This window comes from Lithobates pipiens, unplaced genomic scaffold, assembly GCF_037356315.1.
Source record: "Lithobates pipiens isolate NorthernLeopardFrog02 unplaced genomic scaffold, aLitPip1_a1.2 Scaffold_3, whole genome shotgun sequence".
In the NCBI taxonomy this organism is placed as follows: Eukaryota; Metazoa; Chordata; class Amphibia; order Anura; family Ranidae; genus Lithobates; species Lithobates pipiens.
Window position 1 is genome coordinate 148571653 of NW_027507790.1, and position 26410 is coordinate 148598062.

Consider the following 26410-nt stretch of genomic DNA (forward strand, 5'->3'; position numbering starts at 1 on the left):
TAGCATGGAATAGACGCAGTGGCTCCGCCCACCCCAATTCCTTAAAGCGGCCAGATCCTATCTTAAAACGGCGACTGTGCAGTCCAGCACATGCATGTCATGCCGTCCCTACGCCTACCCCCCCCCCCCCCCCCCCCTTGTGGTTGTTAGCTGCGGGACTCACTTTACTTCTTCCATAAAGAAAACAGGAAGTGAGAGGAAATCTTTTTTTAAAGTGAGGGCTAATGCTCATTGACATAGATCAATTACCAGAACAGGTGAACCTATTGGAAAATTCTCCCTTTCTTTCTGTTGCAGTGACAACAGTACATTGCGGGATGCAATGAATATATAATAATAATATAATTATGCAAGATAATATTATGTATCTTGAACAGGATACGATCTACAGTGTAGAACTGTCTTTAAGTGTATTTGATTGCTGTAGTAGATTTTGTTCTTTATGTATTGTATTTTACTTTGTATTAGCATCCGCTGGATAGAGAGGGTGAGATAATGGGATTCGAGCCTAGAGCACCGCAGTCCTGATTTTATTATTTCTCTCAGGTATAATACTTCTGCAGAATGTGTTTTCTGTAGTTGGATTACATAAATCCAGGATGTATTTCCCAGTACTGCAGAACATATAACATTTTGTGCAATTGTGAAAGAAATAACAAATTAAGTGTGTATGAATTGTTTCTAAATTTCTATGATCCAAGCTGCTGTCACATATCTGGTGGAGATCAAACTGAAGAGGGGACACTTCTCTTCCAACTTTGTCCAATACCCCGGTAGTGGGGCAGGAACATGGTAGCATCCGTTCAGCAGACAGGAATGTAGCCAGGACACAATGTCATCAACAGCCAGGCAGCGAGGTACCGGGTCAGAAGGCAGGGACAGTGTCAAGATGCAGGCCAAGGTCAGCAGTAGCAAGGCAGCAAGATACAGAAACATAAGGCAGAGGCAGTGTCAGGATACAGTCAGAGGTCAGTTAACAGTTGGGCAGCAAGGTACTGAATCAGAATGCAGGAAGCAGAGTCCAAAACACAGGCCAAGGACACACTTACACAGTAAAACAGAAGTAGCAGGTCAGGTCACAGGTTAATCAAGACACACAGGTCACACTGCAACGTATATAGACCATTTGGTGCCATTATCATTGTCAAGCATGCAGGTGCGCCCTTGCACACACTGCTTAGTGTGCATGCTAATGCATGAGTGCACAGAACCACATGCTGGAACCCATACTCATTTTTTTCCTATTGGAACTCAGGACTGACAATAAGGGGGTACAGTTGGCCCTGCAAGCTGGTAGTAAGTAGGCTTTGTTTTTTTCCTGGGCATTCCTCAGGCTTTTGTTGTTACCTGCCATACCACGCCCAGGCCCCATCAGTTCTAGAGGGGGGCTTGGGTTTCAGCCGAACAGGAGGACCGGCTATACTCCTTATTGCTAAACGATCCCCCTGTGGCTCCCTCTTTAGCACCTCCTGGTTCTCCTCTTCCCCCTGCTGGCTGCAGTGAGGGGGGAGCCTCAGTTCCAGTATTAGCACTCCCCATTCCCTGCTACTCTGATCACCCATCACCCCTATCCCTCTGCTGTCTGGGCCCCCCATTCCCCCCCCACCCACAGCACCTATGGCTTCCCCTCCTCTCCCTCCTGCCAGCTGCTTTAAGGCAAACAGGTTGATTGTTTCAGGATGGAGAGTGGTACCAATCGGCCCTGTGTTCATTCATAGCTGAAGCATAGTAAAATGTTAACTATGCTTCAGGTTGTGAATGAACAGGGAGCCTCAGAGAGGTTCCTATTCATTCATGTCCAGTGCAGCAAGGCTACAGAGAAAGGGACTAAGGAATCTATGTCTTCAGTCCCTTTCTCTGTTTTAAGAGTGAGATTGGGGGGGGGGGGTCTCTTCAGACCCCTGATATTTCACCACAGCCCCCCCCCCCCCAACAGGGCAGTTAAAAAATGTAATAATTAAAAAAAATATATAAAGAAAAATGGGGCCCTGTGATTTCTAATAGCAGGCCCATTGGAATGTATTTGATCTTCCTTTGTATTAGCCACGTTCAGACACATTTGGTGGTCATACGTGACCTTGTTTTTATTTGCAGTTCCTAAACCTACTAAAACTGAGTGCTTTTGTGTAAGGGAAATTTGATTTTAAAATGAGTGCCTAAAGATGTTAGGTATCTCCTGCAACCACTGTCTTGACCTGGATGCCATACAATTCTCCATAGACTTTTCACATAGTTACATAGTTAGGTTGAAAAAAGACACAAGTCCATCCAAAAAAAAAATACAATCCCATATACACAAACCTACACCCATAGTTGAGCCAGAGGAAGACAAAAAAAAACAGCAAACCATGATCCAATTTGCTACAGCAGGGGAAAAAAAATCCTTTCTGTTCCAATCAGATATTCCCTGGATCAACTTTACCTATAACTGTTAGTACCCAGTTATATTATGTACATTTAGGATAGAATCCAGGCCTTTTTTTAAAGCAATTGACTGAGCTGACCAGAACCACCTCTGGAGGGAGTCTATTTCACATTTTTACAGCTCTTACTGTGAAGAAACCTTTCCGTATTTGAAGATGAAATCTTTTTTTCCTCTACTTTTTTCCTATACTTTTATAGGGCAAATTGGCTTACTGACACACACACACTGAAACAGCTGTTGACGAAACACATCAAGGAGCTAGTGCATGGTGGCAGATTTTTTTTAGAAGAACATATTACTGAAATGGTTGCATTTGATTTTTTTCACCTAAACCCTCTTTCATCATCTCTGTCTTTAATACTTCCACAGGAACCTGCACTCTTGTATGTGTTCTTGGCAGCACAATTAGCCTAAATACTCAAGTCAGCCAGTCATAGAACAATCCAAATTGAAAAGGCCTGGTATATATTGAAGGCCTCCCCCCTATATATAACCAGGTAATAAAAAAGATTTTTTATAAAACTGGCATTTGTTTCTAGAAAAGGTGATAATCTTTAGCCCCCTGACAAACCTATGCAATGTGGAACGCATGGTACAACACATGTACAGCATGTAACAGAGACATGAGCCACTACCTAAAAATGGAAAGTATCAAATACTTTGGATAACAAGGTGGTGTCAGGCACCATGTGCAAAACAAAGGCAACCAAGACTGAATCAAATGGCTCCATTTTGACAAGTATCCAGTTCATGATTGTCCAAAATTATTCTTATTCTGACAAAATATGGTACATGGAACATTTAGGCAGATTAAAGCGTTTACATCTCCTCTGAGAAGAACAGAAAATTACATTTTAGATCATGTACTCTCTTGCAAGAACATCAGACATAAGTTACTTAAATATTTATTTTAATGACAGCTGGGTGTATTCCAGGGCAGGTTTTGTCCCTCGGTTAACTGATGGAACGTCAGTCAGGATTTATATGAAAAAAAAAAAAAAAAAAAAAATATATATATATATATATATATATATATTGCAATTCCTGATTGTACACCACATGACACTGGCTTCTTTAACCACTTCAGCTCTGGACCATTTTGCTGGTCAAACACCAGACCACTTTTTGCGATTCGGCACTGCGTCGCTTTAACTGACAATTGCGCGGTCATGCGTCGTGGCTCCCAAACAAAATTGACGTCCTTTTTTTCCACAAATAGAGCTTTCTTTTGGTGGTATTTAATCACCCCTGCGTTTTTTTTTTTTTTGCGCTATAAACACAAATAGAGCGACAATTTTGAAAAAAATGCATTATTTTTTACTCTTTAGCCGCGTACACACGGGCGGACTGTCTGTCCAACTTAGTCCGCTGAAACACATTTCAGCGGACAGTCCGCTCGTGTGTGGGCTTCAGCGGACTTTTTCAGCGGACAGTCTGGCGGACTAAGTCTTTCGGAATTTCCGTAATACAGTCCGTCCAACTTTGGTTTCAGCGGACAGTCCGCTCGTGAGTAGGCTAGTTGGACGGACTAAGTATGGCGCATGCTCAGAAAGGATTTACACGGCGGAAGGTTGCATTGCTGAGTATTGGACGTCCTATTTCTAGTCCCGTCGTACGTGCTGTACACGTCATCGCGCAAGCTTTCAACGGACTGTCTGTTCATCGTGTGTGGTCAAGTCCGTTCATTCAAAAGTAGGACGGACTGTCCGTCGGATTGTCTGACGGACTTAGTTGGCCAGACAGTTCGCCCGTGTGTACGCGGCTTTTGTTATAATAAATATCCCCCAAAAATATATAAAAACATTTTTTCCCTCAATTTACGTATTCTTCTACATATTTTTAGTAAAAAAAATTGCAATAAGAGATTATTGATTGGTTTGCGCAAAAGTTATAGAGTTATAGAGTTTACAAAATAGGGGATCGTTTTTTACTAGTAATGGCGGCGATCAGCGATTTTTATTGTGACTGCGACATTATGTCGGACACATCGGACATTTTTGACACATTTTTGGGACCATTGTCATTTATACAGCAATCACTGCTATATAAATGCAGTGATTCCTGTGTAAATGACACTGGCAGTGAAGGGGTTAACCAGTGGGTGACAATGTAGGGGTTAAGTGTGTCCTAGGGGTGTGTTACTAACTGTGGGGGGGTTGGGCTTTAATTTAGTGAACACTGATCTCTGCTCCAATCACACGGAGCAGAGATCAGCGTCACTAGTTGCTAGGCAGAACGGGGAAATGCTGTTTACAATGGCATTTCCTCATTCAGCCGCCCCGTGAGATGATCGCGGGTATGCCCGCAGCGATTGAGTCCGCAGGACCCACGACCCGACTCATGGGGGGTCCCGACCAGCACGCGAGCGCGCTGCCGGCGGCGCGCTCGCGATGGCAGGGCGGCATTAAAGATTGGACGTACCTGTACACCAATATGCCTGCCCGTGCCATTCTGCCGACGTACATCGGCGTGCGCTGGTCAGGAACCGGTTAAGTCATTACAGCTGAGTTATATGCAGCAACATGTAGGCCCCATTCATACCTGAGCATTTTGTAGCTTTAAGCCCGAAGCTACAAAAAAATGATCCTCTATGGAGATGGTTCACATCTCCACTCTAAAACACCTGAAGCCAGAAGCTCCAAAACGCCTGAAGCTCAAACTTTTTTTTGGGCAGATTTGGGTGTTTTTCTGCTTTTTACATCATTTTTTTTTATCACTTTTTATTTGTTTTCTTTAATAATATCCATTAATACAATATACATTCTTTCCATTTTCTTTTTCTTTATCTCTTTACCCATGTACATCCCAGAAGAAAATAAAAAATAAATAAATAAATTTTAATTGTAATAGTTCTCGCTTCCCCTTTCCCCCCCTTCCCCCACTCCCTATTTTATCTCTATTGAGTAACATTTCCAACCTTCCCAAATATCATTAAATTCATCTTGTTTATTTCTAATCATATGTAACCATTTTTCGGCTTCCATTATTCTATCTACTTCCTTTTTACATTCTAATACTGTGGGTCATTTGGTCTGCTTCCAATACCTAGGTATCAGTACCTTCGCTGCGTTCAATAGATGTACACCACATGCTTCTTTTATTTACTTTACTTGCTAATGGGATCCCATGGAACAGAAAGTGAACAATAGAGAATTCTATAGGCTTCAAAGTCAACCTCCTGATCCATGGGGCCACTGCCTCACAAAAAATTTTAATCTTGGGGGCTTTTTACATAATTTACATGACCTTTTGACCTGTACAATATCGTGGCAAAGACATGTCAAAAGCGTGGCAAAAATCACGACTTTCTGCCTGAAAATGCCACGTTTAGGTGGGAATGGGGCCTTAGGTGACTGAAGGCTGTCAAAAAAGTGAGGGTGCTGCAACACCCCCTTCTTAACCCTTCTTACTCTCTGCTAGCCTCAGTTTGTTGCTATTGTCCATGGGCGATGGATCTCTTCCCTCTACTCAGAGAAGTCTACCTTCTTCTATCGACATTTTCTCTTTCTCTCTCGATGATTTCTTATCCAGGATGATTATTTTTTTTTTTTTTTTTTTTTTCCAGTATGATTATTTAAACTCTGGTGCCTTCTACAGTTTATAGATTTTTTGACTCCTTGGGAGACCATACCCATGCCCCATCAGACGGAAGATCCAGGGCCAGCCTGTAATGTTGCTGTTGTACTGGATCTTGCCAAGGGTGTCTCCCATCGGCATGCAGTGCTACATGTGGAGTATCAGCAAGGTGCCCAGTCTCTGAAGACCCCTGTGAGGTATACCCAACACCAACAGGTAACTCCCCTTCATTTCTGCTACAGAAGTGGCGAGTACAGGGTGAAAACCCTTTAGACACTTCAGCTTCAAAAGGTTTTACTCACTTCATGACCAGGCCATTTTTTGCTGTTTAGCACTGCACTATTTAACTGGTAATTGTACGGTCATGCAACGCTGTACCCAAACAAAATTTGTATTGCATTTTTTTTCACACAAGCTTTCTTTTGGTGGTATTTGATCACCATTGGGGGTTTTTTTTATTTTTTATTATATGAACAAAAAAAGACAAAAAAAAACAAACAAAAACAAATTTTGTTAATTTCTATCCAATCTATTTTCTTCACACATTTTGGGCAAAATAAATTATGCTACATGTCTTTGGCAAAAAAAAAAAAATCAAAAATCCCAATAAGTGTATATTGATTAGTTTGCGTGAAAGTTATAGTGTCTATAAACTATGGTACACATATTGGATTTTTTTTTATAGTACTAATGGTTGTGATCAGTGACTTATAATGGGACTTTGATAGTGTGACGGCGAATCTGACACTAACTGATGCTGGGGGAGCTACTGACACTGACATCACCAGTGACTTTAAAACAGTGATCAGTGATAATACTATACACTGTCACTCTACTAATGACACTGGCTGGGAAAGGGTTAACATCTAGGGCAATCAAGGGGTTAAATGTGTGCCTAACAATGTTGAATATGTGCTGTATTTTCAATAAAATAAATATCTTTGCAGGAATAAGAAACAGAGATAGTTCCTTATGTACAGAGCACTGTGTTGATTGTCAACACAGGGCTCTGGGCTGTTGTCATGGTTATGCAGTGTTTGCTTACCTCCCCTCATCTGTTCAGACTAAGAGGCCAGCCACTTCCACCTGGTGGTTTTTATAACCTCTCCTCTAAGCATGGCTCCACCCCAGGCCCTATCAGGGAGCCCTATATTAACCTGTACACTGCAGGCCATCAGGGCTGATCAACCATTGTGTATTCCTTTGTGTGTTTGGCTTCCTGTTACCTGCCGTGTGCTCTTCTGTTGTTCCGTTACCGACTTTGGCATGTCTTTGACTATCTCTGTTTGCCTGTGATCCTGACCTTAGCGCGTCCCTGACTATTTCTGTCTGCTTGTGGCCCCGACCTTGGCTTTGTCCCTCACTATCCCTATCCTCCTGTTGCCTACTGTGGGTGTGAGCTGGGGGACCCTGGGGGTCGCGACCTAGAGTCAGTTGCAGCCAAGTCCATCCTCACCACTCGAGGCTCTGGTGAACACCTGCTGGCTCTTAGGCCGCGTACACACGCGCGGACTGTTTGCCCAACCTTGTTCGTCAAACAGTTTCGGCAAACAGTCCGCTCAAAATTTGCATGAGCGGACTTGCCCACACACGAGCGGACTGTTTCAACGAACTGTTTGCCAAACAGTCCGCTCAACTTTTGAAATGAACGGACTCGCCCACGTAAGGCGGAGGCAAATCCGCCCATTTCGAGCGCGTGTACAGGTAGGCGGGGCCCGCGAAGGAGACGTCGCGGGCTCCGCCGCCTGGAATGGGCTTAAAGGGGAACCCCAACGCCGAAAAAAATCGGCGTGGGGGTTCCCCCAAAGTCCACACCAGACCCTTGTCCGAGCACGCTACCCGGCCGGCCAGGAAAGGGGGGCGAGCGAGCGCGCCCCCCCTCCTGAGCCGTACCAGGCCGCGTGCCCTCAACATGGGGGGGTGCCTTGGGGAAGGGGGGGCCGCGCGGCCCCCCACCCCAAAGCACCTTGTCCCCATGTTGATGAGGACAAGGGCCTCTTCCCGACAACCCTGGCCGTTGGTTGTCGGGGTCTGCGGGCGGGGGGCTTATCGGAATCCGGGAGCCCCCTTTAAGAAGGGGGCCCCCGGATACCGGCCCCCCACCCTATGTGAATGAGTATGGGGTACAATGTACCCCTACCCATTCACCTGTGAAATAAAGTACAAAAAAAAACACAACACAGGGGAAAAAATATTTTATTGCACAGCTCCGGGGGTCTTCCGTCTTCGGGGGTCTTCTCGCCGGACTCCTCCGCTATGTGTGTGTAGCTCTTTTACTAGCGGAGGAGTCCGGCTTTCTTCCTCCCCGCCGCCGGCCTCTTCTCCCGACTTCGGGGGTCTTGTCCCCCTCTTCGGTTCTTCTGCCGGGCCACCGCGCCTTCTTGTAGCTCTTTTACAGGCGGTGGCCCGGTCTTCTGTCGCCGCTGCCTTCCGTTCTTCTGTCGCCGCCTTCGGTTCTTCTGCCGGGCCACCGCGCCTTCTTGTAGCTCTTTTACAGGCGGTGGCCCGGTCTTCTGTCGCCGCTGTCGCTGTCGCCGCCTTCCGTTCTTGTTCTTCTTCTTGTTCTTCTTCTTCTTCTTCTCCAGGCGATGTTGACACGTCGCTCCCTCCGGCCGGAATGCCAGGGACACGCTCCGCTGCCACTTATATAGTGACAATGGGGCGGTGTCACATGGTATATGTCACATGGGTTGGTCACATGGTGACCCCGCCCCTTACGATGTCATAGTCCCCATGTGACATCAACCCATGTGACCAACCCATGTGACATATACCATGTGACCCCGCCCCATTGTCACTATATAAGTGACCGCACAGCGCGGCTCTGGCATTCCGGCCGGAGGGAGCGACGTGTCAACATCGCCTGGAGAAGAAGAAGAAGAACAAGAAGAAGAACAAGAACGGAAGGCGGCGACAGCGACAGTGGCGACAGAAGACCGGGCCACCGCCTGTAAAAGAGCTACAAGAAGGCGCGGTGGCCCGGCAGAAGAACCGAAGGCGGCAACAGAAGAACGGAAGGCAGCGGCGACAGAAGACCGGGCCACCGCCTGTAAAAGAGCTACAAGAAGGTGCGGTGGCCCGGCAGAAGAACCGAAGAGGGGGACAAGACCCCCGAAGTCGGGAGAAGAGGCCGGCGGCGGGGAGGAAGAAAGCCGGACTCCTCCGCTAGTAAAAGAGCTACACACACATAGCGGAGGAGTCTGGCGAGAAGACCCCCGAAGACGGAAGACCCCCGGAGCTGTGCAATAAAATATTTTTTCCCCTGTGTTGTGTTTTTTTTTGTACTTTATTTCACAGGTGAATGGGTAGGGGTACATTGTACCCCATACTCATTCACATAGGGTGGGGGGCCGGTATCCGGGGGCCGTCTTCTTAAAGGGGGCTCCCGGATTCCGATAAGCCCCCCGCCCGCAGACCCCGACAACCAACGGCCAGGGTTGTCGGGAAGAGGCCCTTGTCCTCATCAACATGGGGACAAGGTGCTTTGGGGTGGGGGGGCCGCGCGGCCCCCCCTTCCCCAAGGCACCCCCCCATGTTGAGGGCACGCGGCCTGGTACGGCTCAGGAGGGGGGGCGCGCTCGCTCGCCCCCCTTTCCTGGCCGGCCGGGTAGCGTGCTCGGACAAGGGTCTGGTGTGGACTTTGGGGGAACCCCCACGCCGATTTTTTTCGGCGTTGGGGTTCCCCTTTAAGCCCATTCCAGGCGGCGGAGCCCGCGACGTCTCCTTCGCGGGCCCCGCCTACCTGTACACGCGCTCGAAATGGGCGGACTTTCCGAGCGGGAACAGTCCGCTCATTTCGAAAGTACAGCGGACAGGCCCACACACGGGCGGACTGTTCGCTCAAACACAGTTTCAGCGGACAGTTTTTCGGAATTTCCGAAAGACTTTGTCCGTCCAACTGTCCGCTGAAACTGTCCGCTGAAAGCCCACACACGAGCGGACTGTCCGCCCAAACACTGTTCAGCGGACAAGGTTGGGCGAACAGTCCGCCCGTGTGTACGCGGCCTTAGACTCCGCGCCCCAGGGAATCTTACGCTCTAACCCCGGTAGGACCTGTCTCCCGTCTGCAGCAGTCAGCCGTAGGGTCCACAACCTTGCGATGCACTCCTGATCCCTACGGTGTGCATTTGTCACCTCGCCTCAAGGTGACCTGACAGTTTGATCAGCCATGGACCCGGCTGACGTGCCACTTCCTGCAGATGATCCATTGCAGAGCTTAGTTCGCAGACTTGAGACCCAAGAATCGCATCAGACCCAGGTGATGCGATTCCTTCAGGATTTGGCATTGCGTGTTGAACAGGTTCAGGCTTCATTAGGACCCCCGGTTCAACAACCTCAACCGCTATCTGCCGCTGCACCTATCGCATCAGTCGCAGCCACACATTCATTACAACTACCAGCTCCAGTCCGTTTCTCTGGGGACTCCAAGGCTTGCAGGGGGTTTCTTAGCCAGTGCACAATTCATTTTGAACTTCAGCCCCAAAACTTCCTGTCCGATCGGGCAAAAGTCGCATATATCATATCCCTCTTGTCCGGCGAGGCGTTAGCTTGGGCCGCCCCTCTGTGGGAACTGAATGATCCAGTGGTTTCTAGCCTGTCTGATTTCTTGAAACTTTTTCGGAATATCTTCGAGGAACCGGGTCGTGTCTCCTCAGCGGCTAGCGCTCTTTTACGTCTCCGTCAAGAGTCCGTGTCTGTGGGACAGTATGCTCTTCAGTTCCGTATCCTCACAGCTGAATTGAGCTGGAATAATGAGGCCCTAGTTGCAACTTTTTTACATGGCCTCTCTGATAGAGTGAAGGATGAATTAGCAGGAAGATCCCTTCCTGCTGATCTGGACAGAGTCATCATCACCTTGTGTAACCAGATCGATATTCGCTTTCAGGAGAGGGCCCTGGAAAAAAGACGCCAGCACTCCCCGTTCTTTAGGCAGCCTGAGCCCCCAGTCCCTTCTCTTCGATCTGAGGAACACCCCCTGCCTACTGAGGAACCTATGCAGTTGGGCTGGACTAAATTATCTCCCGAAGAACGTGCTAGGCGCAGAACTCTGGGCCTATGCCTCTATTGTGGGGCCAAAGGTCATTTCCTTGACACTTGTTCTCTTCGTCCGGAAAAACGCTCAGGGCTAATACATCTGGAAGGTGGAGTATTAGACCCTGAAATATCACCTTCACCTTCTCGTCTTCTCCTTTCTGTGTTGCTTCATGTCGGTGCTTCCTCTCGTTCGGGCTCAGCACATCTGGATTCCGGAGCCGCTGCCAATTTCATGGATTGGGAAACTGCATCCTCCATAAGACTTACCCTTTTGCCCCTTACAACGCCACTGTTGGTCTTGGTGATTGATGGCACGGTTCTCCCAGGGGGCCCTATCCGCTTTCAGACTCTTCCTGTTAAGATGTCAGTAGGGAAACTCCACCAGGAGTGGATAGCCTTCCTTGTCTTACCTAAGGCTTCATCTCCTATCATATTAGGTCTTCCTTGGTTACGGCTCCATTCTCCACACATTGACTGGTCTGCTGGACAGATCCTGGCTTGGGGTTCCTCCTGTTCCTCTTCCTGCCTACTCAAGGGTTCCCCAAAGGAGAAACATCCTGTTACCACCATCCCAGTATCTTCTGCTCTTCCCGCTGTATATAGCGATCTCTGGGATGCGTCCTGCAACAGTCGGACTGATGCACTATCTAGGTCATGTGGTACTCTGAATGAGGGGCCCACCTATGAACCTGAGTCGATCATTCACTCCAGTTCGCATAACCATTTACCTTTGTCTGTCCCTAATCTCCCTTGGACGCACAGCCAGGCTAACTTGTCTGCAAGTTCCACAGTTGCTATGCCCTGTGATGCGATTGAGATGGTCGCTACACCTGACAATACTATCAATACTATTCAGTCGACCTCTGCACCAGTTATACCAGTCCAGCCCATGCCCAATGAGCTTCCTGCTTCTTGTTCAGCACCTTCGGTGACCTGGCCTCACCCTACTGCTACTATGTCCGTTCAAACCCGTTTAAGAGGCTCAATCCATCCTTTGGATAGAATACCTCATTCGGCCAGGAGGGGTTTTCAATCTTTTTCTCAGGGTTCTCTGCATTCTGTTTGTGTTGCAGCTATCCAGCTTGACTCTTGTGACATGTCACTTTCTAACCAACCTGACCTCAGGGATCCACTGACCTCTGCCCAGTCTGGTGGTCCTGTTATGGATGCCCAGCTCATCTTTAAGGGTGTGGGGGACCCTGCTCCGACTCCTGATCTTCGCATGCCCTTACCCATTCCTAAAAAGCCTTTAGTCCTCAAGTCCTCTCGTCCTCTCCCTACCTCTGTTTCGGTCTCTGAGGATAATCTAAAATACAAGGTTAGTCAAGTTTTGGATTCCCGGCTCCGTAAAGGTATTCTTCAGTACCTCGTACTTTGGAAAGGGTTGGGCCCTAAGGAGAGGTCTTGGATCACTGCATCTGAGGTCTTTGCTCCCTGTCTGTTAAGGAGGTTCCATCTGAAGTTTCCCTTTAAGCCTGGACGAGGCGGGGGAGGGGGAGGCCTTGTAAGAGGGAGGGTACTGTCATGGTTATGCAGTGACCTTCCTGTGTTTGCTTACCTCCCCTCATGTGTTCAGACTAAGAGGCCAGCCACTTCCACCTGGTGGTTTTTATAACCTCTCCTCTAAGCATGGCTCCACCCCAGGCCCTATCAGGGAGCCCTATATTAATCTGTACACTGCAGGCCATCAGGGCTGATCAACCATTGTGTATTCCTTTGTGTGTTTGGTTTACTGTTACCTGCTGTGTGCTCTTCTGTTGTTCCGTTACCGACTTTGGCGTGTCTTTGACTATCCCTGTTTGCCTGTGATCCTGACCTTTTGGCGTGTCCCTGACTATTTCTGTCTGCTTGTGGCCCCGACCTTGGCTTTGTCCCTCACCATCCCTATCCTCCTGTTGCCTACTGTGGGTGTGAGCTGGGGGAACCTGGGGGTCGCGACCTGGAGCCAGTTGCAGCCAAGTGCATCCTCACCACTCGAGGCTTTGGTGAACACCTGCTGGCTCTTAGACTCTGCGCCCCAGGGAATCTTACGCTCTAACCCCGGTGGGACCTGTCTCCCGTCCGCAGCAGTCAGCCGTAGGGTCCACAACCTTGCGGTGCACTCCTGATCCCTACGGTGTGCATTTGTCACCTCGCCTCAAGGTGACCTGACAGCTGTGATTGGACACAGTGGATCAACAGGTCATCATCAGGCAGGTCTGCTGACATACTCCTGTTGTGTACACTCACATGCTCTCAGTACATTGTGGGCAGGTGATCCACAACTGTTTAAACATTAAAGAGTATAATTAAAGGCAAAACTTTTTCTTTCATTTTGGACAGAGTGGAGAGGGATTCGAACCCCTGTCAGTTTTTATTGGTCTGTGATAACTTTATTTTTCCCAAAAAATAAAGTTATGACCCAAATACGTAAACACCCCCTGAAATTTTCCCCCCACATATATGCACATACATATATACCCCCTCCCACATATATGCACATGCGCAAACAGAAACGCGCTCGTTGGGGGTTCTTACACGTGAAAACGTTGATTGCAATACACATGTTACATATCATTGTGCATGGCAGAGTGCAAGCAATAATTCTATCACAAGACCTCCACCGTAGCTGTAAATGAATAACCTATAGGGGGCTTTTGGAGCACCACCTGTAGAAAATATATGGTACTGAAGTATGCTGCCGCTTCACCAGCGCACACTATTTTAAGGTATACATGTTGGGTATATATTTACTTGGTGCAACCTCATCTTTTATATTTTACCAAAATATATTTGGGTGGTTTATTGCATTTGTTTGCCCTAAAATTCACTTTAGTGTGTATTTACTGAAAATTTTCTTTTTCCTAGACATTTGCGGTAATTAATCAAGAAAAAAAGTTGGTCTTACTGTCTTTTTTTTTGAGTGGGGGGGGCTTTAGAATTCTCTGCCTAAAGACTCTTAAGGAGTAAATCCCTGCTCATAGCCCGATTGCCACCTTGCCTCCTTCAGTGCCACACCAAAGCCCCTCAGCACCCCTCCCTTCTTCAGGGCCACCTTAAAACCCTACAGTACCATGCACCCCACAGAGCCTCTGAAGTGCCTTTCAGCTCCCTTCCCTCCTTCATCTTGCTGACACAGATGCCAAAGCAGTCTTCTTTCCACAGAGTCTCAGGCATTTTCTCCTTTCGCTGATACAGGAGGTTCCCGAGTTACGAACCTCGGACTTACGAACAACTCCTACTTACGAACGGCAGATGGCATCGACGGGCACGTCGGAAAACATTGGAAAATGATGTTGGAAAACAGCAAAAAACATAGGAAAGCGCCGTTCTGTGCATGAGCTTCCGAATTACGAACAAATCTGACTTAAGAACAAACAGGCAGTCCCTAACTTGTTCGTAACTCGGGGACTGCCTCTATACAGGAATTTTTCCCTTACAAGGACACCAACAACACAGGGGCATTTTTCCTTCCAGTGACAGTATCATCACCGGGGGAATTTGGTCTTTCCAGTGCTTCCACTGAAAAAGGGGACATGTTTTTGTCTCAGTGACGCCACCGATACAAGGAATCGTTTTCCTTTCACTGACACCATTAAGACAAGGAAATTTTTTTCCTCAACTCTAATGTTGGTCCATTCAGTGCATAGCAAATAAAGGCTCATCCAATGCTTGTTACATTCATTGCCTGCAGGTCTGCTGCTGGATGAGCTTTTCTAAGACTGATGGCCAAGCTAACGTTATGTCTACGAATTGCATCATTAGTAAAGATGGAGAAGAGAAACAGGTTGTTTGGAAGTGTACTGAAAGAGATTTATGAAGTTCTAATTCTAGCAGCATGTAAATGTGCAAATGAGAAATGTATCACCAGCCCAGTCCATTAGGAGTACTTAATCAAAACTCAGCACCGGATACTCTACTGCCTGAGCTACACAACCTAAGCTTTGAAATAACCTGATAATCCTAAGTGATACTGTATACCACAGCTAACCGTTTTTTTTTTTTTTGGGCTTGATTAGCGTTCAGGCAAAATGTCAAACTCAGTCCACCCAAAAATTATATTTCACTTTTTAACAAACACTGGTAAGAGTAATAACCCCACTAGAATTCTCTTATTTCTCTGGTACCCTTGGTGTTTTTACTTAAGTTCTCAGGTCTGCCCTATTGACATGCCTTCAGACTGATGGAGAGGAGGTCAAACACACTACCGGGATGAACATTTTGGGCCATTTAACCCTTGAAGAGATTATATATTTTTATCCTTTTTTATGGATGTGTTTCTTATAGCCATGGGTCAGTGTATATCTCCAGTGGAAGGTGGACTGGAAGGACCATTGACACCAAGACAGAGATAATGGGAAATCCTACATTGTAGAGTTATCATGAGAGCAAGAAGTGAGGGAAATCGCCCAATGGGGACAAATGTTGTGGTGACAACTGTCTACAATGGAAATTCCCCTCACTTTGTTGGGTTTTCTACTCACTTACCTTTGCATCTACTAGACTGGAGGTAAAGAGAAATCACCCTAGAAGGACATAGACAGAAAAATACCCTGTTATGCCGCGTACACACAACCGGACTTTTCGAGGGACTAGGTCCGACGGTCTTTCCGACTGACTTTTGGCGGAGTTCTGAAGGACTTTCCGAATGAATGGACTTGGCCACACACAATCACACCAAAGTCAGACAGATTCGAACGTGATGACGTATGACTGGACTAGAATAAGGAATTTCATAGCCAGTAGCCAATAGCTACCCTAGCGTTGGTTTTTGTCCGTTGGACTAGCATACACACAAATGTATTTCTTGGTCCGGCGGAGTTCCGGTGGAAAAATTTAAAACATGTTCTATTTCTAAAGTCCACCGGATTTTTGGCAAGCAAAGGTCCGATGGAGCCCACACACGATTGAATTGTCCGACGGACTCGTTCCGTCGGACCTTTGCTGTCAAAAAGTCCGGTCGTGTGTACGCAGCATTAGAGTCTCTAACCCTTCCGCAATCTATCAGATAAAACCAAAATAAGTTTAGCTTTTATCTACCGGTATATCTTTAACTGCATGTTAAGCTTTTATTTTTTTCGACATGGCAGCCTCTGTGTCTTTCTCGAAGGGTTTTCTTTATGATGTGAAGTTTGCACACACCTAGACCTACCTGTATATGTTTTTAAAAGTCTGTGTCCTTAAAGCAACTTGTAATAGGTGTTTGTTGGCTTTTTAAACTTTGACAGTCAAGCTTAGAAATAATTTGGTTTCAGTCTCCTACAAAGAAAAGCTGTTCATAAAAACATTTTCGTAGTGATGAATTTCCAGCATTTCCTAGGGAATAAGTTAGATGTACAGAGAACCACATGATCTTACATTTTCTGCAGAAATTGTAGCGCTTAGAGTTTATTACTGGGCCAGAATCTTAAGCCAAAGTGTTCCTTACATTTCAAAATAGGTTTTCATCGCTGTGTATCTTTCTTGCTGATGGTGCTAAAATCTGTAATACTGTATAGTAAGGCTTAGACAGGGGGTTTTATGGATAGCATCTGTGATACATTGACAGATATGATTTACCCTTGATAGATGCTTTGCATTTGTAAAGAAGTAACACATATATGGTTATATTTACTGGTAGCATTTTAAATTAGTAGCTGGTCAGAACATGAAGGTTGATCCAATTATCTAATATATGAATTTCAGTAAGTGCTCGGTTACAAACTGTAAGATTGTTTTGCTAGTAAGATGACTAGATTGAAAATATAGCATTACCTTTTCTTGAATAACAAATCATCGTCGGTTTTGTACCTCCACAAAAACCCCTTCTGCAGACCTCAGCTGACCACTAACACAGTCCTGGATAAATCTCACCAACATTAAGGAGCCAGAAAACTACAGTCAGCAGTGTTGGTGCTACCACTAGGCAAACTAGGCAGCTGCCTAGGGCGCCAGGCCACTGGTGTTCCTACTCTCTTCTCTCTGCAGCAAGCAACTAAAGCTCAGCATCAGCAGGCAGCCGCCACTCCATTGGCAGCGGCGGCAAAGGATGTGTCTGTGTCCCGGCTCCTGAATAAATGGAAGCAAGTAAACATTCATTGTTGGGCTCTGGTAGGCTGCATTGTTGGGCGCTGAAGGGCTGCATTGTTGGGCGCTGGTAGGCTGCATTGTTAGGCGCTTGTGAGGCTGCATTTGATGGGCGCTGGTGAGGCTGCATTTCATGGGCGCTTCATTAAAAAGGTGTGGTATACATGGGCTGGGCAAAGATGGTGAAGTCAGGGGTGGAGCCAAGGGGGAGGTGGAAAAATTAGGTTTTGCCTAGGGTGTCAAAAATCATTGCACCAGCCCTGACAGTCAGTCACCAATGCAATAGGTATTTCACAATCCTACTTTACTGACATACACTATATTACCAAAAGTATTGGGACACCTACCTTTACATGCACATGAACTTTAATAGCATCCCAGTCTAAGTCTTTAGGGTTCAATATTGAGTTGGCCCATCCTTAGCAGCTCTAACAACTTCAACCCTTCTGGGAAGGCTGTCCATGAGGTTTAGGAGTGTGTCTATGGGAATGTTTGACCATTCTTCCGTAAGCGCATTTGTGAGGTCAGGCACTGATGTTGGATGAGAAGGCCTAGCTCGCAGTCTCCGCTCTAATTCATCCCAAATGTGTTCTATCGGCTTGAGGTCGGGACTCTGTGAAGGCCAGTCAAGTTCCTCCACTCCAAACTTGTGCATCCATTTCTTTATGGACCTTGCATTCGTGACTGTTTGTCACCATTCCACAGGAGTGCACAATTTTAAAGCATGACATGTTTGATATCTATTTACTCAGCGTAACATCATCTTTTATATTTTACCAAAAATTGGGTTTTATGTTGTGTTGTTTTTTGTTTTTTTACATTAAAATTCATCAAAGTGTATTTTTTTCCAAAAAATTGCAGTTGAAAAAACTTCTGCAACATACAAAGACCATTTGCAATTTTTGTATGTCACATGGCTTGAAAAACTGTGTGACATACAAAAATTGCAACAATCAACATTTTATTCTCTAGGGTCTTTGTTAAAAAAAAAAAAAATATATATATATATATATATATAAAATCAGGCAGAGCTGATTATTTACTTTTGTCAGCTCATATAAAGTAAGTGGGGGAGCATTGACTGTATGGACAGGGACAGGTGCTTGGCCCCAGACACAGTCTGTGTATCCAGGTCCATACACCCGTCCCTTCACGTCTTTCAAGCTCAGTTGAAGCAGTGAGTCTGTACAGCCAGTGCACTTCTGTCCACTTTATACAAGCAGCTGAGCAATGAACAAAAGTAAAGACTTGGTTTTGGCTGCTGCTTGGGACTGAACGGGAGCATCAGTGAGAAAAATCAAGCCGAGTCCCCATAAAGATTGTTTATTTGTGCACAATTGTTCAAAATATCATGTGAATATAAATGAAAACTTCATACTAGGAGACTCATACACTATACTGTCAAAAGTATTGTGACGCCTGCCTTTACACACACATGAACTTTAATGACATCCCAGTCTTATGCCATGTACACACGATCGGACACCCCGACAACAAAATCCATGGGATTTTTTCAGACGGATGTTGGCTCAAACTTGTCTTGCATACACACAGTCACACAATGTTGTCGGAAATTCAAAAAACATCAAGGGCGTTAGATGGCACAGTGGTGTAGTGGGTAGCACTCTCACCTAGCAGTAAAAAGGGTCGCTGGTTCAACTCTCAACCACAACACTACCTGCCTGGAGTTTGCATGTTCTCCCTGTGCCTGCGTGGGTTTCCTCCGGATACTCCGGTTTCCTCCCACACTCCAAAGACATGCAGGTAGGTTAATTGGCTTCTGTCCAAAATTGGCCCTAGTATATGAATGGGGAGCTTGGATTGTGGGCTCCTTGAGGGTAGGGATTGATGTGAGTGTGCAATGTACAGGGACAATTATAGACACTCAGTCAGGATGGACTGGTGTATTTATTCAACCTTTCTAACTATGTAACATAGTGGCGTACAACGAGCCAAGAAAATTGAAGTTCAATAGCCAGTGCGGCTCTTCTGCTTGATTCCGAGCATGCGTAGAACCTTGTGCTTCAGAATTGTGTACACACGATTGGAATTTCTAACAACAGTTTTTGTTGTTAGAAAATTTGAGATCCAGATCTCAAATTTTGTGTGTCGGAAATTCCAATGGAGCCTACATATGGTCAGAATTTCCAACAAAAAGCTCCCATCGAACATTTTCCATCGGAAAATCAGGCTGTGTGTCTGGGGCATTATCTGTAGGGTTGAATGTTGAGTTGACCCATCCTTTGCAGCTTTAACTCTTCTGGGAAGGCTGGCCACAAGGTTTAGGAGTGTGTCTATGGGAATGTTTGACTATTCTTCCAGAAGCGCATTTGTGAGGACTGGGATGCCATTAACGTTCATGTGCATGTAAAGGCAGATGTCCCAATACTTTTGAAAATATATTGTATAAATGCATTCTAACTTATCATCAGATTTAGGACATCACATAATCCAAATACAGAATATATACAGAGCCTGCCGCTGGGCGGGCAGTGAGAATTCATTTACATAAGCCACTAGTTAGATATGGGACACAAAGTGGTCTTAATGTTTTAACATACATTAACGTATTTCAAACAATCTTGTACAAATAAACAATCCGTCTTGTGGACACAGGTTAATTTCTATTTATTTATTTGTTTCACATTTTGATATATGTACACTGTGGTTGTCAGCAGTATTTATTGCTTTGGGACTTGTCAGTGAATGAGGAAATCCTAAGGCACCGTCTGGTCATTGAGTAAATTCCTTCTCTACTAAGCGCTGTCTAGTGGCGGTTAGCTGAACTGCAGTCAATGAGACTACATACAAAATACTTACCTGGTCGTCTGGGAGTTTTTTTCATTTGCATGATGACCCGTCAACTGGGATTTATCCAGCCTTGCACTAACATTATTACTTTAAAGTAGGCTAAAGGCAGTGTTAGAACTGCATGGCAAATTGCACAAAGTGAATATGCCAGGATTTGATTCATTGGAAGGTCATTAAATCCTGTTTGAGTTCCGTTTTTCTCCCTTCGTCTTTCACCTCCTTTTCTTCCCATGACACTTTATTTCATTTTTTATTTTTTTCAGTTCCACCAATATTTTTACTGTCCTTACTTTCACGATAGGTTATGTTAATTGTGTAGCTCCTTCATTATGATTGCACAGTGGGGTTGATTTACTACAACTGGAGAGTGCAAAATCTGGTGCAGCTCTGCGTAGAAACCAATCAGCTTCCAGGATTTTTGTCAAAGCTTAATGCCCCGTACACACGATCCGAAAATCGTGCGGAAAATACCGATTTCGAAGCGATCGTACGATAATCGGATCGTTAGTACAGAGCTTTCGAGAGCCGATTAGGACAGTACATCCGATATTATTCTATCGGACATGCACGGAAATTTTTTTCGTACGATGCCAGATCGTACGATTTTCGTTTAATCAGTACAGCTATCGTTCGAAAATGCAATACAAATGCATTACAACACATGACATCACTTCCGAATTTTTTTTCTGTCGTGCGGGAATTTTCGTGACTTTAGTAAACTCATCAGATTCGATCTGAGATTAGCATGCAATAAAAAACGGACGATCATTCGTCCGATAATCTCATCGTGTGTATGGGGCATAAGTTAAAGTTAGAAGCTGATTGGCTACAATGCACAGCTGGACCAGATTTTGCACTCTCCAGTTTTGGTAAATCAACCCCCATTGTTCATGACCTTTTTACACCTTAATGTGACTGTATCTTCATATTTTTATGGTTTGTTGTAAAACAGTAAAGATATATGTGTCTCTAAATCCTGTTTGAATTTAGCGAAACCTGAACTTTACAGCAAATCCTATTGAAGTCCATGGTGGGCGCAATTCTTGATACTAAATCAAAACCAGAGAATATAGAATCTGGAGAAGCTGTGCATAGCAACCAATCAGCTTCTATCTTCAGCTTATTAAGTTACGCCTTGCAAATGAGAGCTAGAAGCTCATTCCATGCACAGCTTCCCCAGATTTGATACATTCCCGTACGTGTTAATAGTGCAGGAGTCAGGAGTGCATAACGCACAGGCCACTTCACAGAGTTCAACCAAAATTCCTGCCTTTTCCCAGTACAAATCACCACCCCCCCATGTCAAAAGTACAGATCTCCCCTAACATCCCTAAAGCCCTCCTCTCAGTCTACCAGCTCAGTACAAATCCCCCCAGTGCAAACCCCAGTACAGACAAATCCCCCCAGCACAAACCCCAGTACAGAGAAATCCCCCCAGCACAAACCCCAGTAGTCAAATCCCCCCAGCACAAACCCCAGTAGAGACAAATCCCCCCATCACAAACCCCAGTACAGACAAATCCTCCCAGCACAAACCCCAGTACAGACAAATCCCCCCATCACAAACCCCAGTACAGACAAATCCTCCCAGCACAAACCCCAGTACAGACAAATCCCCCTCATCACAAACCCCAGTACAGACAAATCCCCCCAGCATAAACCCCAGTAGTCAAATCCCCCCAGAACAAACCCCAGTACAGACAAATCCCCCTAGCACAAATCCCAGAACAGACAAATCCCCCCAGCACAAACCCCAGTAGTCAAATCCCCCCAGCACAAACCCCAGTAGTCAAATCCCCCCAGCACAAACCCCAGTAGAGAGAAATCCCCCCATCACAAACCCCAGTACAGACAAATCCTCCCAGCACAAACCCCAGTACAGACAAATCCCCCCATCACAAACCCCAGTACAGACAAATCCTCCCAGCACAAACCCCAGTACAGACAAATCCCCTCATCACAAACCCCAGTACAGACAAATCCCCCCAGCATAAACCCCAGTAGTCAAATCCCCCCAGAACAAACCCCAGTACAGACAAATCCCCCTAGCACAAATCCCAGAACAGACAAATCCCCCCAGCACAAACCCCAGTAGTCAAATCCCCCCAGCACAAATCCCAGTAGTCAAATCCCCCCAGCACAAATCCCAGAACAGACAAATCCCCCCAGCACAAATCCCAGAACAGACAAATGCCCCCAGCACAAATCCCAGAACAGACAAATCCCCCCAGCACAAACCCCAGTACAGACAAATGCCCCCAGCACAAATCCCAGAACAGACAAATCCCCCCAGCACAAACCCCAGTACAGACAAATGCCCCCAGCACAAATCCCAGAACAGACAAATCCCCCCAGCACAAACCCCAGTAGTCAAATCCCCCCAGCACAAATCCCAGAACAGACAAATCCCCCCAGCACAAATCCCAGTAGTCAAATCCCCCCAGCACAAATCCCAGAACAGACAAATCCCCCCAGCACAAATCCCAGAACAGACAAATCCCCCCAGCATAAACCCCAGTAGTCAAATCCCCCCAGCACAAATCCCAGAACAGACAAATCCCCCCAGCACAAACCCCAGTACAGACAAATGCCCCCAGCACAAATCCCAGAACAGACATCTCCCTAGCACAAACCCCAGTACAGACAGACCCCCCCCCCCCCCCCAGCACAAACCCCAGAACAGACAAATCCTTCCAGCACAAACCCCAGAACAGACAAATCCTTCCAGCACAAACCCCAGAACAGACAAATCCTTCCAGCACAAACCCCAGTACAGACAAATCCCCCCGCACAAACCCCAGTACAGACAAATCCTTCCAGCACAAACCCCAGTACAGACAAATCCCCCCGCACAAACCCCAGTACAGACAAATCCCCCCGCACAAACCCCAGTACAGACAAATCCCCCCGCACAAACCCCAGTACAGACAAATCCTTCCAGCACAAACCCCAGTACAGACAAATCCCCCCGCACAAACCCCAGTACTGACAAATCCCCCCTGCACAAACCCCAGTACAGACAAATCCCCCCAACACAAACCCCAGTACAGACAAACCCCCCAGCACAAACCCCTCCATACAGACTTCCCCCTCTCAGAGCACAAACTGACCCCCTCAGCCACAAATCCTATTGACTTCTATGGTGGGCAATTCCTGCTAATTTTCAAGGCTATGCAATTAGACTGCAAGCTCTCATGAGCTAATAATAAAAATGGGCAAGCTATTGCCAAAAAGGGCATTGGGTAGTGTCATGGGAAGGATTTGAAACAAAGAAAAACATTTTTTGTAAAAAAAACACAGTATCTTTAACCATTTCAGCCCTGGAAGGTTTTTCCCACTGCCTGACCAGGCCATTTTTTGCAATATGACACTGCGTCGCTTTAACTGCCAATTGCGTGGTTGTGCGACGCTGTACCCAAATAAAATTGATATCCTTTTTTCCCACAAATAGAGCTTTTTTGTGGGAAACAGAAGATCTCTCTTTTCCTCACTGACAGATCAGCGGTGTGCCTTGTTTACATAGGCACACCGCTGCTCCGTGTCTCCTGTGGGTTTCCCCTCATCCGATTCACATGTCAGGAGATTGTGACCGGATCTCTATGGAGCCGGTTCACACATCTCCACAGCTGCTCCGGTGCAAATTGCACAGAAGCCCTGTGTATCTTTTGGTCTGTTTCAGGTACGAATTCAGCCCAAAATTCAGGCTGAAATCTGACCTGAAACAGTGAATGGAGAAGCACCAGACCCCTGCTGTGAGCCGGAGTGTGCTGCGGTGTGAACCCAGCCTTAAAAGAAGTCGTATACAAGTCGGGCCTAAGTCGCGCTGGGATGTTTGCTTCAAAGTCATGCAAAAGTCAGGGCAGTGTGAGCTGGGCCAAATTGAGATTTTGAGGGCAATATGGAAAAAACACCACCCCATATAATTACATACTTTTGATATGTCTTTAATCACTTCCCACCTGTAGGATGTAGTACCCATACATCCTCGTGTTGAAGTAGTTTTACCGGGGCTCTTTAATAAAAGCAATCCAAGCGCCCAAATAGCCACTGAAATGCTTTTACATGTGGAGGAAGGGGTCCTCCTCCCCCACTGCCTTCAGCTGCCTTTCTTGGCTCTTCCGTTCCTCTGGGCTTACCATAGAGATGACTGAGGACTGGAAGTTCCCCGATCATTTCTACGGTCTAATGCCCCATGCACACAATCTGAATTTTGGTCGGAAAAAGCTCTGATGGTTTTTCCGACGGAATTCCGACGGGTTTCGCTTAAGTTGTTTTGCATACACACGGCCACACTAAATTCCGGCTGTCAAGAAAGCAGTGACGTACAACGCGTATGACAGGACTAAAAAAGAAAGTATGAATACTTTTTCAAGGCACTGTATATGTTTAGGAGTTCTAAATAATTTTCTAGCAAAAAAATACAGATTTGTACATGTGTGACAGAAATGGGAGTTACATAGTCAAGCTTTGTGGGTTTTACTTCCTCTTTTTTCCCCTACAAAGTAAAAGCATAATGGGCTAGTATCGCATACTTACCCCGCTGTCCCTGCTGGTGGCCGCATCCATCTTCACCTCTCTTCTTTGCAGGGCTGTGGACTCCGGCTCTGTGACTGGCCAGAGTCGCGTGACGTCATCCCGCACATGCGCGCAGCAGCCACCGGTCATGGCACAGGCTCTCTCTTTAGTCTGCATGTGCTAATGACGTCAGCGCAAGCGTATATGTTAAATATCTCCAAAACCATGCAGGTTTAGGAGATATTTCCAGCACCTACAGGTAGGCTTACCTGTAGGTAAATGTGGTGTAAGAGGGTTCATATATGTGATGCCAGAATATGGTGACGCTGATCAGTAACACCACATCAGGGTTTACTTCCTCTTTAAAATGTGTAATTGATTTAGCTTGGCATAAATACAGCAGCACCCCAACAGGCTTTTTCAGGTAGTTTTGCCTGTGACCATTGATTTTCTTTTTATCAAGTCAATAGCCACAAATATTTTATGGTGGCTGGACAGTATGTAAGCAGCTTGGTTAGGCTTCAGTGTAGGAAGGAAAGACAAGGCAGATTTTATTCTGAAATAAACATTTAAGTGTATGCGAGAAACAATAGCCACAAATATTTTTGAGTGCTGAAGAACCAATATAGACAATAAACTTTGAGACACAAATTGGAGTTCACCCAGCAGCATGCATTAGAATTTTAGAAACTGAGGCCCAGCTGTGGAAACATTGCGTGATGCCCTGTACACACGACCAGTTTTCCCATAGGAATAAACTCTGAAGGTTTTTCCGATGGAGTTCCGACGGAATTCCGCTGAAACTGTCTTGCGTTCACACAATCACACCAAAGTCCAATCGCCAAGAACGCGGTAACGTACAACACGTACGACGGGACTAGAAAAAGGAAGTTCAATAGCAAGTAGCCAATAGCTTCTGTCTCGTACTTGCTTCAGAGCATGCATCGTTTTTGGTCCATCAGAACAGCATACAGATGAGCGGTTTTCCCGTTAGCCCTTGTACACACGGTCGGAGATTCCAACAACCAAATCCGTCGGATTTTGTCTGTTGGATTTTGTCCGACGGATTTTGTCCGAAACTGTTGCATACACACGGTCAAAGTTGTCGGAAAATCCGATGTGATGACATTATTTCGTTACGACGGGACTACGTTCACGCTAGTAGCCAATAGCTTTGGTGCAATAATTTGATCTGATCGGAATTCTCTACACATGATCGGAGTATGTCCGATCGGAGCATTTTGTCGGAAAATTTTACCAATAAGTTGGAAAACTTGGTCCGTCGGATACTCCGACGGAAACAGTCCAATGGAGACCACACACAGTCGGAATATCCGACAAAGCGGTCCGATCTGATACATTCCGTCGGAATCTCCGACCGTGTGTACAAGGGCTTAAGAATTGGTTCCGTCGGAAATATTTAGAACATGTTCAATTTCTAGGTCCATCAGAATTTTTGAAAAAAAAAGTCCGAGGAGGCATACACACGATCGGAATATACGATGAAAAGCTTCCGTCTGACTTTTTTTGCTGCTCATGTGTACACGGCATGACACCTTTAGGATCCTTTCACACACACTTGTCCATTTGACGGACTCTGCTTGCTTGGTGGGGATCAATCCGCTGATCTCTGCTGTGCAGGAGTATGACAGGTCTGTCTCCCTCACTGTGCTAAAACCCGTCAGAACCCCGCTCTCCTCTATGGGAAAATCAGATGAAAATGGACCGCTTGTCCATTTTCATCCGATCCCATCTGCCAGACGGATGAAAAATAGGGTCATCATCCATCTGGATTTGGTGGGCAGGATCAGATTGGATAGCAGCAGGTGTTAGCGGACATGTCACCGCTGACATCCACTGCCCCATAAGGGTGAATGGAACATTCAATCGGAAAGGGCCCTTAAGCCTCGTACACACATTCAGATGTTCGTCCATTTTTTGTTGGATGCTAGTCTCATGCTGAAAGTGAAGAGGTTACTCACCATATCCGAAAATTATCGTACG

General features: G+C 46.1%; 1 protein-coding gene across 4 annotated transcripts in view; it reads left to right on the forward strand.

Annotated features, from left to right (window-relative positions):
• Nucleotides 1-26410, forward strand: part of MCTP1 (multiple C2 and transmembrane domain containing 1) — a 1143431-nt gene that overhangs the window by 231552 nt on the left and 885469 nt on the right. The gene's annotated exons all lie outside the window — the stretch shown is intronic.